The following is an 11,280-nucleotide window of genomic DNA, read 5'->3' as shown; positions in this document are numbered from 1 at the left end:
CTTGTCTGCCACTTTATAGAGTTCTTGAGCTATAACCTCATGAACCTCTATTTCCTCTCCAATCATGATACTATGGATCATGATGGCCCGGTCTATGGTAACTTCGGACCGGTTGCTAGTGGGAATGATTGAGCGTTGTATGAACTCTAACCATCCTCTAGCCACGGGCTTGAGGTCATGCCTTCTCAATTGGACCGGCTTTCCTCTTGAATCTTGCTTCCATTGTGCGCCCTCTTCACATATGACTGTGAGGACTTGGTCCAACCTTTGATCAAAGTTGACCCTTCTAGTGTAAGGATGCTCATCTCCTTGCATCATAGGCAAGTTGAACGCCACCCTCACACTCTCCGGACTAAAATCCAAGTATTTCCCCCGAACCATAGTGAGATAATTCTTTGGATTCGGGTTCACACTTTGGTCATGGTTCTTGGTGATCCATGCATTGGCATAGAACTCTTGAACCATCAAGATTCCAACTTGTTGAATGGGGTTGGTGAGAACTTCCCAACCTCTTCTTTGGATCTCATGGCGGATCTCCGGATATTCACCCTTTTTGAGTAAAAAGGGGACTTCGGGGATCACCTTCTTCAAGGCCACAACTTCATAGAAGTGGTCTTGATGCACCTTTGAGAGGAATCTATCCATCTCCCATGACTCGGAGGTGGAAGCTTTTGCTTTCCCTTTCCTCTTTTTAGAGGTTTCTCCGGCCTTTGGTGCCATAATGGTTATGGAAAAACGAAAAAGCAACGCTTTTACCACACCAAACTTAAAATGTTTGCTCGTCCTCGAGCAAAAGAAGAAAGAAAGGAGTAGAAGAAGAAGAAATGAGGAAGAGGGGGAGGGTAGTGTGTTCGGCCAAAGGGGGAAGAAGTGGTCTTTAGGTTGTGTGAAAATGAAGGGTTGAAGAAGGGTATTTATAGGAGAGAGGGGGGTAAAGGTTCGGCCATTTGAGGGTGGGTTTGGGAGGGAAAGTGGTTTGAATTTGAAGGGTGAGGCTGGTGGGGTTTTATGAAGGATGGATGTGAGTGGTGAAGAGAAAGATGGGATTTGATAGGTGAGGGGTTTTTGGGGAAGAGGTATTGAGGTGATTGGTGAATGGGGGAAGAAGAGAGAGAGTGATGGTAGGGTCCTGTGGGGTCCACAGATCCTGTAGTGTCAAGGAAAAGTCATCCCTGCACCAAATGGCATCAAAATCCACGTTTTGACCCATTTCTGGCGTTAAACGCCGGGCTGGTGCCCATTCCTGGCGTTTAACGCCAGGTTGTTGCCCTTTACTGGCGTTTAACGCCAGTCTGGTGCCCTTTTCTGGCGTTAAACGCCCAGAAAGGTGCCAGACTGGGCGTTAAACGCCCAACTGCTAGGCTGACTGGCGTTTGAACGCCAGCAGCATCTTCCTCCAGGGTGTGCTGTTTTTCTTCCTGTTTTTCATTTTGTTTTTGCTTTTTTCATTGTTTTTGTGACTTCTTATGATCATCAACCTACAAAAAAGATAAAATAACAAAAGAAAATAATTAATTATAAAACATTAGGTTGCCTCCCAACAAGCGCTTCTTTAGTGTCATTAGCTTGACAGAGGACTCCCATGGAGCCTCAGAAACACTCAGAACCTTGTTGAAACCTCCCAACACCAAACTTAGAGTTTGAATGTGGGGTTTCAACACCAAACTTAGATTTTGGTTGTGGCCTCCCAACACCAAACTTAGAGTTTGACTGTGGGGGCTCTGCTTGGCTCTGTTTTGAGAGAAGCTCTTCATGCTTCTTCTCCATGATGATAGAGGGATATCCTTGGGCCTTAAACACCATGGATTCTTCATTCACTTGAATGATCAACTCTCCTCTATCAACATCAATCACAGCCTTTGCTGTGGCTAGGAATGGTCTGCCAAGGATGATGGATTCATCCATGCACTTCCCAGTCTCTAGGACTATGAAATCAGTAGGAATGTAATGGTTTTCAACCTTAACCAGAACATCCTCTACAAGTCCATGGGCTTGTTTTCTTGAGTTGTCTGCCATTTCTAGTGAGATTTTTGCAGCTTGCACCTCAAAGATCCCTAATTTCTCCATTACAGAGAGGGGCATGAGGTTTACACTTGACCCTAAGTCACACAAGGCCTTCTTGAAGGTCATGGTGCCTATGGTACAAGGTATAGAAAACTTCCCAGGATCCTGCCTCTTTTGAGGCAGTTTCTGCCTAGACAGGTCATCCAGTTCTTTGGTGAGCAAGGGAGGTTCATCTTCCCAAGTCTCATTTCCAAATAACTTGTCATTTAGCTTCATGATTGCTCCAAGGTATTTAGCAACTTGCTCTTCAGTGACATACTCATCCTCTTCAGAGGAAGAATACTCATCAGAGCTCATGAAAGGCAGTAGCAAGTCCAAGGGAATCTCTATGGTCTCAGTCTGAGCCTCAGATTCCCAAGGTTCCTCATTGGGGAACTCATTAGAGGCCAGTGGACGTCCAGTGAGGCCTTCCTCAGTGGCGTTCACTGCCTCTTCTTCCTCCCAGAATTCGGCCATGTTTATGGCTTTGCACTCTCCTTTTGGATTTTCTTCAGTGTTACTTGGGAGAGTGCTTGGAGGAAGTTCAGTAATTTTCTTGCTCAGCTGACCCACTTGTCCTTCCAAATTCCTAATGGAAGATCTAGTTTCAGTCATGAAACTTTGAGTGGTTTTGATCAGATCAGAGACCATGGTTGCTGAGTCAGAATTATTCTGCTTAGAGCTCTCTGTCTGTTGCTGAGAAGATGATGGAAAAGGCTTGCCATTGTTAGACCTGTTTCTTCCACCATTGTTATTGAAACCTTGTTGAGGTCTCTCGTGATTCTTCCATGAAAGATTTGGGTGATTTCTCCATGAAGAATTATAGGTGTTACCATAGGGTTCTCCTAGGTAATTTACCTCTTCCATGGAAGGGTTCTCAGGATCATAAGCTTCTTCCTCAGATGAAGCTTCCTTAGTACTGTTTGGTGCATCTTGCATTCCAGACAGACTTTGAGAAATCAAATTGACTTGTTGAGTCAATATTTTATTCTGGGCCAAAATGGCATTCAGAGTGTCAATATCAAGAACTCCTTTCTTCTGACTAGTCCCATTGTTCACAGGATTTCTTTCAGAAGTGTACATGAATTGGTTATTTGCAACCATTTCAATCAGTTCTTGAGCTTCAGTAAGCGTCTTCTTCAGATGAAGAGATCCTCCTGCAGAGCTATCCAAGGACATCTTAGATAGTTCAGAGAGACCATCATAGAAAATACCTATGATGCTCCATTCAGAAAGCATGTCAGAAGGACATTTTCTGATTAATTGTTTGTATCTTTCCCAAGCTTCATAGAGGGATTCTCCATCCTTTTGTCTAAAGGTTTGGACTTCCACTCTAAGCTTACTCCATCTTTGTGGTGGAAAGAACTTTGCCAAGAAGGCATTGACTAGCTTTTCCCATGAGTCCAGGCTTTCTTTAGGTTGAGAGTCCAACCATATTCTGGCTCTGTCTCTTACAGCAAAAGGGAATAGCATCAGTCTATAGACTTCAGGGTCAACCCCATTAGTCTTGACTGTGTCACAGATTTGCAAGAATTCAGCTAAAAACTGATGAGGATCTTCCATTGGAAGTCCATGGAACTTGCAATTCTGTTGCATTAGAGAAACTAATTGAGGCTTAAGCTCAAAGTTGTTTGCTCCAATGGCAGGGATAGAGATGCTTCTCCCATAAAAATCAGGAGTAGGTGCAGTAAAGTCACCCAGCACCTTCCTTGCATTGTTTGCATTGTTGTTGTTTTCTGCTGCCATGTTTTCTTCCTTGAAGAATTCGGTCAGGTCCTCTAAAGAGAGTTGTGCTTTGGCTTCTCTTAGCTTTCTCTTCAAAGTCCTTTCAGGTTCAGGATCAGCTTCAACAAGAATGCCTTTGTCCTTGCTCCTGCTCATATGAAAGAGAAGGGAACAAGAAAATGTGGAATCCTCTATGTCACAGTATAGAGATTCCTTTAAGTGTCAGAGGAAAAGAGAAATAGAAAGAAGAAGGAGAAGATAAATTCGAACTTTAGTTAGATAAGGTTCGAATTGTGCATTGAGAAGGAGTGGCACTCCATAAATAGAAGGATGTGGGAAGGAGGGAAGTTTATTTTCAAAAATCAAGTGAAAAATTTTGAAATTATTTTGAAAAACATTAATTAATTTTCGAAAATAAAAGTGGAAAAGAAATTAAGTGATTTTTGAAAAAGAATTTGAAATTAGAAATTAAGAAGATTTGATTGAAAGTTATTTTGAAAAAGATGTGGTTAAGAAGATATGAAAAAAAATGTGATTGAGAAGATATGATTTGAAAACTATTTGAAAAGATATGATTTTAAAAACAATTTGAAAAGATATGATTTTAAAAATTGATGACTTGCCTAACAAGAAAAGATATGATTCAAACATTAAAAACCTTTCTCAACAGAAAAGGTAACAAATTTGAGATGTTCAATCAAATCATTAATTGTTAGTAAGTATCTTTTAAAAAGGAAAGAAATTGATTTTGAAAACATTTGATTGAAAAGATTTGATTTGAAAAAGATTTGATTTTGAAAAATTTGAAAAAAATTGATTTGAAAACAAAATCTTCTCCCTAGCACCATCCTGGCGTTAAACGCCCAGAATGGTATACATTCTGGCGTTTAACGCCCAAAATGCTACCTCTTTGGGCGTTAAACGCCCAACCAGGTACCCTGGCTGGCGTTTAAACGCCAGTCTGCCTTCTTCACTGGGCATTTTTGAATGCTCAGCTTTTTCTGTATAATTCCTCTGCAGTATGTTCTAAATCTTCAATTCTTTGTATCATTGACTTGAAAAGACACAAATTAAAAATATTTTTGGATTTTTGATAATCAAAATGCAAAAGGAATCAATTAACAATGCATGCAAGACACCAAACTTAGCAGTTTGTGTACTACTGACACTAACAACATGAAAATGCATATGAGACACACAAAATACTTCAAGTCAATAGAATTCAAAGATCAAAACAAAGAAATATATGCATGAATTCGAAAATTATAACAAAAACATGCATTTGACACCAAACTTAAGATGAGACTCTAGACTCAAACAAGAAATATTTTTGGATTTTTATGGTTTTGTAATTTTTTTTGTGATTTTCGAAAATTAAGTAGGAAAAGGTATCAAAATTCTTAATGAGAATTCCAGGAATCAGTGCAATGCTAGTCTAAGACTCCGGTCCAGGAATTAGACATGGCTTCACAGCCAGCCAAGCTTTCAAAGAAAGCTTCGGTCCAAAACACTAGACATGACCAAAGGTCAGCCAAATCTTTAGCAGATCACTGCTCCAAGAGCAAAATTGATGAGAGTCAACAAGCTCTTGTGGTGATAAGTTGAAACCTCGGTCCAATCAGATTAGACATGGCTTCTCAGCCAGCCAGATTTCAACAAATCATCATGAAACTCTAGAATTCACCTTCAAGAATTTCGAAAAAAAATAAACACCTAATCTAAGCAACAAGATGAACCGTCAGTTGTCCAGCCTAAACAATCCCGGGCAATAACACCAAAAATTTGATGTTGTTGCCGGATCTTGGCTCTGATGTTACCAAAAGCTTGCTCAAAACATGAACAATCCCCGGCAACGGCGCCAAAAACTTGGTGCGCGAAATTGTGAACAATACTTTTTCACAACTCAAATAATCCCCGGTAATGGCTCCAAGAACTTGGTGGCTCAATACCATGGCATTACACAACTTCGCACAACTAACCAGCAAGTGCACTGGGTCGTCCAAGTAATAAACCTTACGTGAGTAAGGGTCGATCCCACGGAGATTGTTAGTATTGAAGCAAGCTATGGTCATCTTGTAAATCTTAGTCAGGCAAACTCAGATGTATATGGTGATGAACGAAAATAACATAAGAGATAAAGATAGTGATACTTATGTAATTCATTGGTGTAAGAGCTTCAGACAAGTGTATGAAGATGCCTTCCCTTCCGTCTCTCTGCTTTCCTACAGCCTTCATCCAATCCTTCTTACTCCTTTCCATGGCAAACTCGTGTAGGGTCTCACTGTTGTCAGCAGCTACCTCCCATCCTCGCAGTGAAAGCTAATGCACACACTCTGTCACAGTGCTGCCAATCACCGGTGTGGTTCCCTCCCCTACTGGAATAGAATCCAGTGATTCTTTTGCGTCTGTCACTAACGCCCAGCAAGTTACAGGTTTGAAGCACGTCACAGTCATTCAATCATTGAATCCTACTCAGAACACCACAGACAAGGTTAGACCTTCCGGATTCTCTTGAATGCTGCCATCAGTTCTTGCCTATACCACGAAGACTCTGATCTCACGGAATGGCTGGCTCGTTTGTCAGGCGAGCACTCGGTTGTCAGGCGATCAACCATGCATCGTGCAATCAGGAATCCAAGAGATATTCACTAAAGCCTCGAATGCTTGTAGAACAAGAATGGTTGTCAGTCACCTTGTTCATAGGTTGAAGAACGAGTGATATCTTAGATAAAGAACAAGCGGAGTTGAATAGAAGAACAATAGTAATTGCATTAATACTCGAGGTACAGCAGAGCTTCACACCCTTAATCTATGGTGTGTAGAAACTCCACCGTTGAAAATACATAAGCATAAGGTCCAGGCATGGCCGAATGGCCAGCCTCCCAAAGATCTAAGATAGCATAAAAGTGAAGATAGCTACCAAAGTCTACTAATACAATAGTAAAAGGTCCTATTAATAGTAAACTAGTAACCTAAGGTGTACAGAAATGAGTAAATGACATAAAAATCCACTTCCGGGCCCACTTGGTGTGTGCTTGGGCTGAGCAATCAAGGAAATTCGTGTAGAGACCTTTTCTGGAGTTAAACGCCAGCTCCCATGCCAGTTTGGGCGTTTAACTCCAACTTTTATTCCTGTTCCGGCGTTTAACGCTGGAATTCCTGAGGCCGGATTGCTTCGCGGGTTTGGGCCATCAAATCTTGGACAAAGTATGGACTATTATATATTGCTGGAAAGCCCTGGATGTCTACTTTCCAACGCCGTTGAGAGCGCGCCAATTGGGCTTCTGTAGCTCCAGAAAATCCACTTCGAGTGCAGGGAGGTCAGAATCCAACAGCATCTGCAGTCCTTTTTGGTCTCTGAATCAGATTTTTGCTCAGGTCCCTCAATTTCAGCCAGAAAATACCTGAAATCACAGAAAAACACACAAACTCATAGTAAAGTCCAGAAAAGTGAATTTTAAATAAAAACTAATAAAAATGTACTAAAATCTAACTAAAAGATATCAAAAACATACTAAAAACAATGCCAAAAAGTATACAAATTATCCGCTCATCAGAGGGTATACAGATACTACTCCCATATGAAGCAGTAGTGGGGTTAGCATATGACCCCAGAGTCCTTCTGGACTGTTCATTTCCACTTAGGTCCATGATGGAGAAAGGGAGATGATGTGGATTTATTTTATTTATTTTATTATATAAGAAAAATAATTTTTGAAATAATAAAATAAAATAAAATAAAAACTAAAATAAATAAAAAAATATTTTGGAAATATTTTATGAAGATTTTCGAAAAAGTGAGGAGAGAGAAAGTGGTTAGGATATTTTTGAAAAAGATATGATTTTTTTTAAAAAAAAAATTAAAAGGATAAGATTTGAAAAATTTTGAAATTGAAATCTGAATTTTTATGAGAAGTTTCGAAAAAATTGTTTAAAAATATTTAGAAAAAATATTTTTTTTAACTTTATTATGAAAGAGAAAAATACACAAAAGACACAAGACTTAAAATTTTTAAATCCAATGCTCCTTGTTTTCGAAAATTTTGGAGGGAAAACACCAAGGCACATCAAATTTAAAAATTTTAAGATCAAAACACAAAGAAGACTCAAGAACACCTTGAAGACTCACAAGAACAACAAGAACAAAAGAAAGAACATCAAACTTAAAATTTTTAGAAAACTAAAATAAAATTTTTGAAAATTAAAGAAAATTAACAAGAGAACACCAAACTTAAAGTTTGGCACAAGATTTAATCAAAGAAAAATTAATTTTGAAAAAAAGTTTTAAAAGGAAGATACCCAATTGCTAAGAACATAAGCCAACGCTCTAGCCAACTGAGCTATAAATTTAACGTGTTTTAACAAGGTATTTAATAGATAAAAATTTTTTTGAAAACTAAACATTTGAAAATGCACAAGAAAAACAAGAAAAGACATAAAACAAGACAAACCAAAGATCAAACAAGAAAATTTGACAAAAATAATTTGAATATCAAGGAAGAACAAAGAACATGCAATTCGAAAATTGAAAGACAAAGAAAAGCATGTAATTGACACACGACTTAAAACATGACACTAAACTCACACAAAAGACTCCAAGAAAAATTAAAAACTAATAAAGAAAAATAATATTTTTGAAAGATTTTTAAAAGGAATAATAGAATATGCAATCTTAGTGACTCTAAACAAAAAAGACAAATTTTTCCTAATCTAAGTAACAAGATAAACCGTCAGTTGTTCAAACTCAAACAATCCCCGGCAACGGCGCCAAAAACTTGGTGCACGAAATTACACTCATACTATGTAATTCCGCACAACAAACCAGCAAGTGCACTGGGTCGTCCAAGTAATACCTACGTGAGTAAGGGTCAAATCCCATGGAGATTGTTGGCTTGAAGCAAGCTATGGTTATCTTATTATTCTTAGTCAGGATACCAATAGGGTTCTTTAGTTTCAATTGTAAAAAGTGAAAGGGCATAAAATAAGTAATTGTTACGTAATAATGGAGAATATGTTGGAGTTTTGGAGATGCTTTGTCCTCTGAATCCCTGCAACATACTGCTTTCTTACTTTCAAACATGCAAGGCTCCTTCCATGGCAAGCTGTATGTAGGGCGTCACCGTTGTCAATAGCTACTTCCCATCTTCTCAGTGAAAATGGTCCAAATGCTCTGTCACAGCACGACTAATCATCTGTCGGTTCTCGATCATGTCGGAATAGGATCCATTGATCCTTTTGCGTCTGTCACTACGCCCAACACTCGCGAGTTTGAAGCTCGTCACAGTCATCCAATCCCTAAATTCTACTCGGAATACCACAGACAAGGTTTAGACTTTTCGGATTCTCAAGGATGCTGCCAATGGATTCTAGCTTATACCACGAAGATTCTGATTAAGGAATCTAAGAGATACTCATTCAATCTAATGTAGAACGGAGGTAGTTGTCAGGCACATGTTCATGGGTTGAGAATGGTGATGAGTGTCACGGATCATCACATTCATCACGGTTAAGTACGAATCAGTATCTTAGATAGAAACAAGCGTGTTTGAAGGGAAAACAGAAATAATTGCCTTAATTCATCGAGACGCTGCAGAGCTCCTCCCCCCCCAACAATGGAGTTTAGAGACTCATGCCGTCAAAAAGTACAAAGTTCAGTTGTACTAAAAAGTCTCTAAAAAGTTGTTTAAATAATTCTCTAAAAAGTTGTTTAAATACTAAACTAGTAACCTAGGTTTACAGAAAATGAGTAAACTAAGATGGATAGTGCAGAAATCCACTTCTGAGGCCAACTTGGTGTGTGCTGGGGCTGAGACTTGAGCTTCTTACGTGCCTGGGCTGTTTCTGGAGTTAAACGTCAGGTTGTAACCTGTTTCTGGCGTTTAACTCCAACTTGCAACCTGTTTTTGGAGTTCAACGCTAGAATGCAACATGTAACTGGCGTTAAACGCCAGTTTATGTCATTTATCTTCGTGCAAAGTATGAACTATTACATAAAAAAATTTGGAAAATAAAAAGAAAATTACATAATCTGAGCAACAAGATGAACCGTCAGTTGTCCATACTCGAACAATCCCCGGCAACGGCGCCAAAAACTTGGTGGACGAAATTGTGATCACATCAATGTAGTATTCTTTGTTGTTGTATGGAATCATTATTATGGCACTTATGTGTGGACACAACTCCGTTCAACTAACCAGCAAGTGTACTGGGTCATCCAAGTAATACCTTACGTGAGTAAGGGTCGATCCCACAGAGATTGTTGGTATAAAGCAAGCTATGGTCACCTTGTAAATCTCAGTTAGGCAGATTAAATGGTTTATGCTGAATTTGAAATCTAATAATAAACAGAAAATAAAAAGGGATAGAAATACTTATGTAAATTAATAGTGGGAGTTTCAGATAGGCGTATGGAGATGCTGTGCTCCTCTTGAATCTCTACTTTCTTATTACATTCTTCCAATCCTTCTTACTCCTTTCCATGGCAAGCTGTATGTAGGGCATCTCCATCATCAATGGCTACTTTTAATCCTCTCGGGAAAATGGTCCTATGCGCTGTCACTGCACGGCTAATCATCTGGAGGCATCACCCTTGTTGATAGCTACATCCCATCCTCTCAGTGAAAATGGTCCAAATGCTCTGTCACAGCACGGCTAATCATCTGTCGGTTCTCAATCAGGTTGGAGTAGAATCCCTTGATTCTTTTGCGTTTGTCATCACGCCCAGCCTTCAAAAGTTTGAAGCTCGTCACAGTCATTCAATACCGGAATCCTACTCGGAATACCACAGACAAGGTTAGACTTTCCGGATTCCCGGGATCCTACTCGGAATACCACAGACAAGGTTAGACTTTCCGGATCCCCATGAATGCTGCCATCTATCTAGCTTATACCACGAAGATTCTGTTGAGGAATCTAAGAGATATGCGCCCGGCCTAAGGTAGAACGGAAGTGGTTGTCAGTCACGCGCGTTCATAGGTGAGAATGATGATGAGTGTCACGGATCATCACATTCATCAAGTTGAAGTGCAACATATATCTTGGAATAAGAATAAAAGAGAATTGAATATAAAGTAATGGTAATTGTATTGAAACTTGAGGTACAGCAGAGCTCCACACCCTTAATCTATGGTGTGCAGAAACTCCACCGTTGAAAATACATAAGTGAAAGGTTCAGGCATGGCCGAATGGCCAGCCCCCAAAACGTGATCAATGGTCTCCTAAGATGAAGAATAAAACAAAACTGAGACCAGAGATGAAACGTGGTCAAAAAACGTCTAATACAATAGTTAAATGTCCTATATATACTAGACTAGCTACTAGGGTTTACATGAATAAGTAATTGATGCATAAATCCACTTCCGGGACCCACTTGGTGTATGCTTGGGCTGAGCTTGATCTATCCACGAGCTGAGGCTTTTCTTGGAGTTGAACTCCAAGTTATAACGTGTTTTGGGCGTTCAACTCCGGATCATGACGTGTTTCTGGCGTTTAACTCCAGACAGCAGCATGTAC

The 11,280-nt window shown here is 39.6% G+C and overlaps 1 non-coding gene across 1 annotated transcript; it reads left to right on the top strand.

Annotated features, from left to right (window-relative positions):
* The first annotated feature begins 3,276 nt into the window (after nt 1-3,276).
* On the top strand, nt 3,277-3,384 carry LOC130972500 (small nucleolar RNA R71). The gene has a single exon (XR_009083663.1). It is a non-coding gene; the product is annotated as a small nucleolar RNA R71 (small nucleolar RNA).
* The last annotated feature ends 7,896 nt before the right edge of the window (nt 3,385-11,280 follow it).

Source organism: Arachis stenosperma, chromosome 3 (genome assembly GCF_014773155.1).
Source record: "Arachis stenosperma cultivar V10309 chromosome 3, arast.V10309.gnm1.PFL2, whole genome shotgun sequence".
NCBI classification, from domain to species: Eukaryota; Viridiplantae; Streptophyta; class Magnoliopsida; order Fabales; family Fabaceae; genus Arachis; species Arachis stenosperma.
The sequence above is the reverse complement of the archived record's forward strand: the minus strand, read 5'-3'. Positions and strand labels throughout refer to the sequence as shown.